Source organism: Adelges cooleyi, unplaced genomic scaffold (genome assembly GCF_023614345.1).
Source record: "Adelges cooleyi isolate 19-005CV unplaced genomic scaffold, UGA_ACOO_1.1 ACOO_flye_CR_arks_rails_tigmint_CR_PRNA_40, whole genome shotgun sequence".
Taxonomy (NCBI): Eukaryota; Metazoa; Arthropoda; class Insecta; order Hemiptera; family Adelgidae; genus Adelges; species Adelges cooleyi.
Window position 1 is genome coordinate 249,414 of NW_026096079.1, and position 9,147 is coordinate 258,560.

Consider the following 9,147-nt stretch of genomic DNA (forward strand, 5'->3'; position numbering starts at 1 on the left):
GACATTGTTTTCACTACACCATTCGGTTTTTTGTAGATACTATACAACAGTGTGTGATTTTTTTAGAATTTTTAAAAAAAAATAGTGCAAAAATTGAATTTTGACACACATTAAATTGAATGACATATTATACCATATAATTAAATTGTATTCTTTAATATTATTATATTGTAAATGTTATATTTATATTACGTTAGTCGGTAAACACAATGCATGTGACATAATTTTGGTTCTTTGATTTTGACTTTGAGAGAATTAAATAAGCTGAAAACAATCCAAGTGATAACATTTTTTTTTAAATACCCACGACACAGGTAATGGTGAATATACTAGATATTTTTTAATGGATACAAGGATACAATTGTTTTTTCTTTATTTCACTTTTTCAAGGTAAGTTTTAGAGATAAAGGTGTGAAAAATAGACGGTAGGTAGAGCTATAATGGAGCTATACTATTAGATATTTTTTTTTCCAAAATTCTGTAGTCCAACATTAAGTCAAAAAAAAAAATGGGAAAATTGCACTTTGCTAACTAATAAAAACGGTTTTAAACGAAAATGTATAATATAATAATAATAATACGATTATTATACAGAAATTATGTATTTTTTTAATTGCTTTAAATATTTTATTACATAGATTTGTATTATTAGATAACAAATAAGGAATTTTTGGCAAACATTTTGGGAAATTTTCGAGGTTAAATATAGAATATTACTTCTATTATTTTTCAAGTCATTAGTTCAAAAATGTTTGTGTTGATTTTTGCTTTAACCAATGGCATATTATTATGTTATATTTATTTCCTCATTTTGGAGATGATGCAGTACATTAAGTTCATCAACACCACTGCTTGGTCCAGCGTCCGTTTCCTTTTTAAAGTACCAGATTGCACGTTTTAAGGTACGTTGTAATTCTAGGCTGACACTGTATTGATTCGGTAGAAGTTCGACGTCCGCATATACGCCAGTACTCACCAATCCCATCATGTTACCATACCGTTGACTAAACTCCATGCATGTTTTTTGGAAGAATTCTTTACGTTCATTCAAACGCCTGTCTTTCACCCTAACTACGTCGATGGCGGTTATTATTTGAAGCACCGGCGCAGTCGATATAAAGAAAGTTTTAAACTTGTTGTAAATGTGTTCTATTACAGGATCAATCTTATTGAAGTGAAATTTAATTTCCCTAGGTTGCATCTTCTCAATTTTTTTTAATGACACATGACATAACCTACTCAACATCGAAATGCCTTCACTTTCGATCACGTTCATAAGTCGAATAAATGCCTCGACGTAACTTTCTTTATTTACACAGTTCTCCACCACTTGGTGCAATGATTTGGTTACGGCAGGACCGCAATACGTGTTCCTTACAAAAGCCATAAAACTGTCTGTATCTTGTAAAACGGTTGCCAGCGAATTTCCAGTGAATAAAATATTATGGGTCAGATCTTCAGTAACCGGGAAAGGCGGCACCACACCGAATTGTTGATAATCCACTTGAACGTTCGGAATACTAACACATCTTATCTGCGGGGCTTCTTCGGTCTCGTTCGGTCTATCTCGAGTATAGCACGTATTGCCCAAAAATACCAATCCCATAAATTTCGACTCGGTCCGTTGCAAATTTAGAATGGTTTCCAATGTGATCATCGTTCGACAACAGCGAAGACAGCATAGTGCCATAACACAGATTTGGAACAAAAACATTTTTTGACTTATATTCGGTAATTTTCGAAAAAAATCAAAACAGGTATACTATGAACAGCAATATTTTCCACAAAAGTTCAAACTGCTCACTACGAAAATTGATGTATCGACTGAGTCATCGTTAAAACTTACGTGGCAATCCGAAACACATTTTGCAGTTACATTTAATTTGATTGTAACGATATTAATTATTTTGGCAGCGGGTAGGTAAATTTCTATTCGATTTTTTAGAAAAACTTGAACAAATAACAAAACGATATTTACAATTGGTATAATGATTGATGTGCGTTTCTTGTAGTTTACCCCTTCCCGTCTTTCCATAAATAAAGGAAATCATTTTTTTTTAATTTTCACCGAAACGTTAATATTCAAGCATTCGTAAAGGCATATACAGTTTTTATTTTTATTTAAATGTAAAAAAAAAATAATTATTTACACATGGTAGATAATGTCGCGACTTCAGCGGTCACTGCGGCATTGTTTTGCTTATGTGTAGATACTGGACTTAACTTCGGTACGATCTTGCTATGCTGTTTCTCACGGGAAAATTATAAGCTTCAATAATTGTTTTTGATTGAAATTTGAGCATTTTTATCATTTACTGGTTTATTGTATGACATTACATTATACTTAGTAGAGTGATTTCACAATTAGAGGTACACAATTATTGGGTTTTACACGTTAAACGTATTTTCTCACCTTATGGTGAAGTTGGTACTGACTACCGTCGCCCCTCTAATCATATGGATATTATTAAGCAAGTTAAATATTCTAAACCCTTATTTCCATTTATCTAGTGGTACAAATAGTGGCCCTCATTATATCATAGAAATAGTTTATCGTCTTAGTTACTAAGTACTCATTTTGACACCCAATTCAGTTTTTTTTAACTTGTCTTTGTCATCAGGTTTGTTTCCAGATTTATGGAAACTAGTTTTATATACCCTATATTCAAAATTGTAGGTTACCACTGTGATGTAAAAAACTATCGTCCTATTTCTCGTGTTAGTGCACTTCCAAAATTATTTTTAAAAAATGCTTAAGCCTAAGATGTCAGTTTTTTTGAAAAAATATTATTATACTCAACATTTCGTATTGCGAATTCCGCGAATAATTTTTTGTGTATTTTAAAGACTGTCTCTGGTGTACCACAGGAGAAAGGGCCCCCCCCTTTCTTCTGTACCCCCCCGGTCATTTATCACTAATTAATATTATTATTTCTGAATGATGTTTAAAAACCTTTTTTTCCCTCATTTCCATTCCCAATTCTCAACCTTATATTATTTATTTTATTTACAACAGCGGCCCGAAAGGTATTTAATATTAATGTTATAACACACTCCATAAAATAATATCGAGGAATACATTTTTTGTAATGTTCAAACATTTTTAGTTTTATTTTGTTCACTCAATTTTAGCCAACAGTTGTTCAATATTTACCTCACCAGACTTTTTTACCAACTTTACCCTGTTAAGCCGATTAAAAACAACTTTTTTTTAACAAATCCATAACGATGTAAACGCATGAAAATATTTTTTTTTAGCTCTTTGTTTTGAATTCATTATTATATGTAAACATTTATAGTGAATTGAATAAACTATTACCGATTTCTGTAATCAATTGTAGTTTATTGAAAGTTTAAAAATGATTTAAAATGAAAGTTACAATGAAAATTGAATTATGAGATAGCTTAATGAATATGTATAGTATGACAAAATTTAAATTTCGTTGTAAATAGTTATATAGACTCAAATTGTTTGTTAGTAAAAGATGTAAGAAAAAGAATAAAATGTTAATCACAGAGAACACAAAAATGAAAATATTTTCAACAGTATTAAAAATTTTTTAAAAACAGTTTGTAAAACAGTTTTTGGTCAAAAATTCTGTTTCAAAAATATTATTCTCGAAATATTATATATATTTAAACATTTTAGAAAAACATTTTGTGAATAATGTTTTTAAAACATTGCATTTGTGGCCAACATTTCTTTTTTAAATACTACAAAAATTTCAAAACGGTGAATAAAACATTGCTAAATCAAATTTTAATTTACTTTTAAAATTTATTTTTCGACTTTTGTGCTTTACTACACTTAAAAAATAAATTCAAAAATTATTTTCCGTATTATCTTTTAGCATGGAATATGCTTTAGCTTTGGCCCCCCTCCCAGCCCAAAAACGACATTAAATTTTGACACTAAATTGGGATACTAAATTAGCGCGCCTACTTTAAACATAAGATGCCATTGTAATAATAACGAGTTGTCGCAACTTGGGTTTTAACCCCCTCCCAACTTAGTATTTTTGATAGCAATTTTTGAAATTAAATGGTAACGCATATATTTCAATAACTTTTTAAATTTAGAATAATTTACGAAATATTTTGACTGGTTATAACCAAAACTAAGTTGGAAGGGGGGTGAAAACAAAAAGAAATTGTGAAAAATTGAATCACCCTGTATTCACTGATTATTAAAACGTAATTTTTTTTTTTACTAAACAATTACCACTGCAATTTAAGTTATTAATATATTATAAATTTATTATACTAAGTATATTATATAATTCTAATTTTCTATTCTATTCTACATATTATTCATTGTATTTAATCTTACTCGTGTATAATACTTTTACTTGTATAAATAACTATTATATTATAATTTTTACTTTGTAATAATAATAAAATTTATTAAACAAAAAAGCTTTACGCTTATTTATTTTCGTACTGTTGTGGTAACGGGTAAATATATATTTTTTTAATTTACAAATATCAAAATATATTTTCTATGACCAATTCGCTTTGAACTACACTTTTTTTCCATAAACACACCTTTACGATTATTTTATAAGGGTATGACGTCCTCTTAAGCTCAAAAAACCGCATATTTATTTTATATATGAATTTGCAATATGGTTAGTTAAGGTTATGTAAATTAAAAAAAAATTACTCATTTTTTATTTATAGTTGAATGATTTATTAATTATTTGCATGGACACAGTACATAATTTAACTTGAAGTCTGTTGAAGCATGTTCTAACCTTGTCAATCCTTAGAAGGAGGTGTTGGTAGATAATGACGATAGGGCCCTGCTGTAATATTCAAAAAATATGTATATATATAGGTTCCTTTTATTGTACGTACAAAAATAGAATATTATAGTGTTTTGTGTACATTTGTTATTAACTTTCGTTTTTTTGGAGATAAACTGTATATTTTGTATCCAGTAGAAATAATTCAAAGTTAAGTAGTGAAGATATAAATTGGTCAAACGGTTGTTAATGCTGGAAACATTTATTTAGGTTTAAACAAGGTGAACACTGTACATTACTAATAGTTCGTTCGAAAACAATATTCTTTCAGATTACTCAACTGTATGGTTTGGAAAGATTTTTATGCTTTTTTTTTATATAATCAAGTATTAGGCATTCATTTATCATATTATAAATACTATAAACGTTTATTTAAGTTCAAAAAATGTGTGTAATTGATAATTTGTAGTTTATATTTTAAAAGATTTGTATGCTTTGTTTAAGAAAACCAAGAAAATAAGTCATGATGTATTTGTATTCGATGACTTCTTTACCATACCATATATTATAATTATGTTTATACTTCGGTGGTCAATATTTATACAAAGTTTCAAAAATGATTGTTATTTGAAGGGTACAGGGAAAAAACAGCAAAGTCACTTTTAAAAAATGGCAATTTTTTGTTATAAAATTCGTTTTGATACAAATCGAATCGTTTCTTTACTTTTAAGCACGGGTATAAACAAAAGTATACAATATTTTTAAGAGTTCTAAATATTTCTTTAACATTTAAAACATATTTTAGCATTACCTAAGCATGTTTTTTTTTTTGTATTAGAAAAAGGTGAATTTGATGGTTTTTTCCCTGTACCCTTTACTTAAACTCTTATAGTTTTATTGGTATTTAACAAATCAAAACTAACTAATTTTTATGCTTTTTTAGTAAAACAATGAAAATAACTTACGTGGTCTTGGTAGTTCTTGCGGAGCTGTAAAAACAAAAGGTAGTGGTGAGTATTGAAATTATACTTAAGTTATATTTTGGTGGCTAGTATTTATAAAAAATTTCCAAAATTATATGCACCATAACAATGTACAAAAAATGCATTTTAGTAAGTTTTATTATTGTTGGCGATCTTAAATATGCAAATAAAGAAAACCATTATAATGACCAAATTGACTTTGTACACCAGACTACTGTGTACGAAGCATTAATATTGTTCATATTATAGATACTATAATCGGTTATTTATGGTTAAAAATATATACCTAATTGATGATTCGTTCAAAAATAATATTCTATAAAACTACTCGAGTGTATGCTTTGGAAAGATTTTTATGCTTATTTTTTTAGAAAAACAATGAAAATAACTTACTTGCCGTGTCTACCCAAAACCCATCTGACGCTGAAAAACAAAAGGATTTTGTTATGTTTTGGTGGTTAATGTTTATACAAAATTCTTGACCTATTAAATTCGAGTTATGTGTACACTTGTACAATATCGAAACAAAATTATGGTTCTAGCTGTATGATCATTACCGACCAATTATGGTGGGACCTTGTAAACTCTAACGATGAAACACAACTTGTACACACACATATTATAAATGCTGTAAACGTTTTTTTAGGTTAAAAAAGTGAGTATCTTATTAATAATTCTTTCAAAAATAATATACTTTCAAATTACTCGGTGTACGCTTTAGAATGATTTGTATGCTTTTTTTTCGGTAAACAAAGGAAACAACTCACGAAGTCTATCGGGGTAGCTAATCCCAAACTTAGAATTAACCCCATATCCACGGTCAGTATCATAATCACCATCATACCCAGAATCAGACCCAGACCCAGGTGCCGCTGGAAAACAAAAGGATTTTGTTATATTTAGGTGGTTAATATTTATACGAAATTTAAAAAATTATATTTATTTAAATACCCGAGATCTTTATTGAGACTGCTACGAGCGAGATTACAATATACATGAAACGCATTTTTACAATATATATGATAAATGACTAACGTTCGAATTTGGAAGTAACTGGAATACTAATAGGTACCTACTGTTTTTTTCTTCCTATATTACCCGCGAGTTCTGTTTTGTAAATACTAAAAAATACATGTTTTGTAAGTTGTTTTTTGTTTTTCCCTATTACTCGGAAAATATTTATCAACACTTGAATACATAATCGAACTGTGTCGAAATATGTCGGAGTGTTGAAAAAAAAACATACTAAGAAACAGATGTTTAAAAAAATCTGTAAACATTACCGACCAACTATTGTGTGTATGAGTAAAACCGTGTTTTTCAAATCGCATTATAACGTTTCTAAAACCTATGGTGTTATTGTTTTATACCTAAAATATTATTACACAGTAAAATGAATACAAAATTTTATTAGGAAAAAACAATACTCGTGCGATGTGGAAAACGAAATTATGGTTATATCTGTATAATCATTACCGACAAATTATGCGGTGTTTATGAGTAAAATTAAGTATCTATAAAAAATATAAATATGAATAGGTACAATTGGTTTTATAGGTGAATCCAGGTAAAAAAGGTTTCCGAGACCTGCGTCAGAATTGAAAACGTTGTGGACCGTAATGAAAGATACTATTGTTGTACTTACTTGAGGTTTAGAACAATGTAAAACCTGTAGTTTGAAGAATTGTGAAATTACATGTGTGTAATACTTGGAAACACGTACAAGGCCCCAAAATAAAAGTTCCAATACTACTTTTCATGAAATATAAATTCAATAGAAATCTAGTTGATGACAGAGCGCTTGAATTTATTTTTGACAGATTCGAAATGGCTTGTCGTTCGCCTACTCAACTGTCGTATGGTCACTAACGGTGTTTTCCGTTTTCCAAATGATTTTCTTGGTATATTCATTAAGCCTCGAAGCGTTAGGGTATCAATTATGGCTAAAGATTAATGGCGGCGGGTGGGGAGAAAATGGATGAACTTGGACTTTTGTAATTTCTACTCACTTTTTTTTTTCCTTTACAGATAATGCTCGTCATTAATACGTGCATTAAGGATATTGCGGCTGTGTCGACCATTGCAAAAACCTCGGTTTAAAAAAAAGATCCTTTTGGTCCTCGTCACATAAAATAATTATGAATAAATGATGTGAAAGAAACAAAAGAGCACGAGTGACATTTTTTTAAAAATTGAGTTTTTTACCATGTAATATTTGTCAATGGGATCTTTTTTATATAATAAATAATTGTTATTTATGCATTGTTTTAAGATATTTCGAACACAACCAATGAACATCGCCCACAAGCTCCGCTATATTGTACACTATAATATCCACTGCTCATTTTAATTTATCTATTTGCTAATTTGGCAGTTAATTTAATTACTTAAGCACTAATGATTAATTTAAAAACAATGTTTGGTACATCTCATTCAACAGCTTTGGTAAGATGTAGTAAAAGAGAAAAAGTTGTTTTAAATGTTATTTGAGTGCTAATTGTATAAGTAGTAATATATTATATATTATACTATAGTACAATACCGTTCTAGCTATTACATATTCCTTTGAAAAATATTTTCAACAAATTTTTCATCCTTTAAGACTTAGCGAGTTGAGTACACCAATTTGTTAAGCTGATTGACCTGAATAAAATTTTAATTTAATAAAATATATAGCTAAAATATTCACACCGTTAATACGACAGATTTAACGTTTGTATTTAAACATGTTCATCACATGATGTTAGTTTAAAATTTTAAACACTATGATTATAACTTTATATATACTGGGTGGCCCACGACGATTTGACAAATGAAATAACTTTTATTCTAGTGAATACACTTCGCAAACATACTAGTTTAGAATATTCTATAAACTAATAACTTGTTATATTGTATTATATTTATGTATACATAAATGTTATATGTTATTCTAACATTAAAAAACTTAAATAATTAATTATATCATAGTGGAAAACACAATTTTAAACCTAAATATTAAGGTTTACCGTTTACATTCATAATGATATGTGTCTAACAAATCTCAGATCTCTCCAAAAATTTACCCACAAAAATTACACTTAAATAATATTTTTAGTATGAAGATTTTATTTTCAGAGCTTATAGGAAAAGTTTCATAGTGAAATATTTTTGTCAAACTCATGAAATTAACCAAAATCGAACATAACGTAAATTTTCAAGTTTTCATCAATTTCAAATGAGTATAAATTTTTAATGTATCAATAAAAATACAATTTTTGTTGACTAATTCTTTTTTAAAAACTATTCTAAATAAAATAGCTATCTTGAAAATAAAAACAAAAACGTAACAATTTCATAGTTGTAATTTTGGTTTTCTATATATTTATGTATATATATATACATTTTTTTTTTTAAGCAAGTGAAATTTTCTTTTTAAG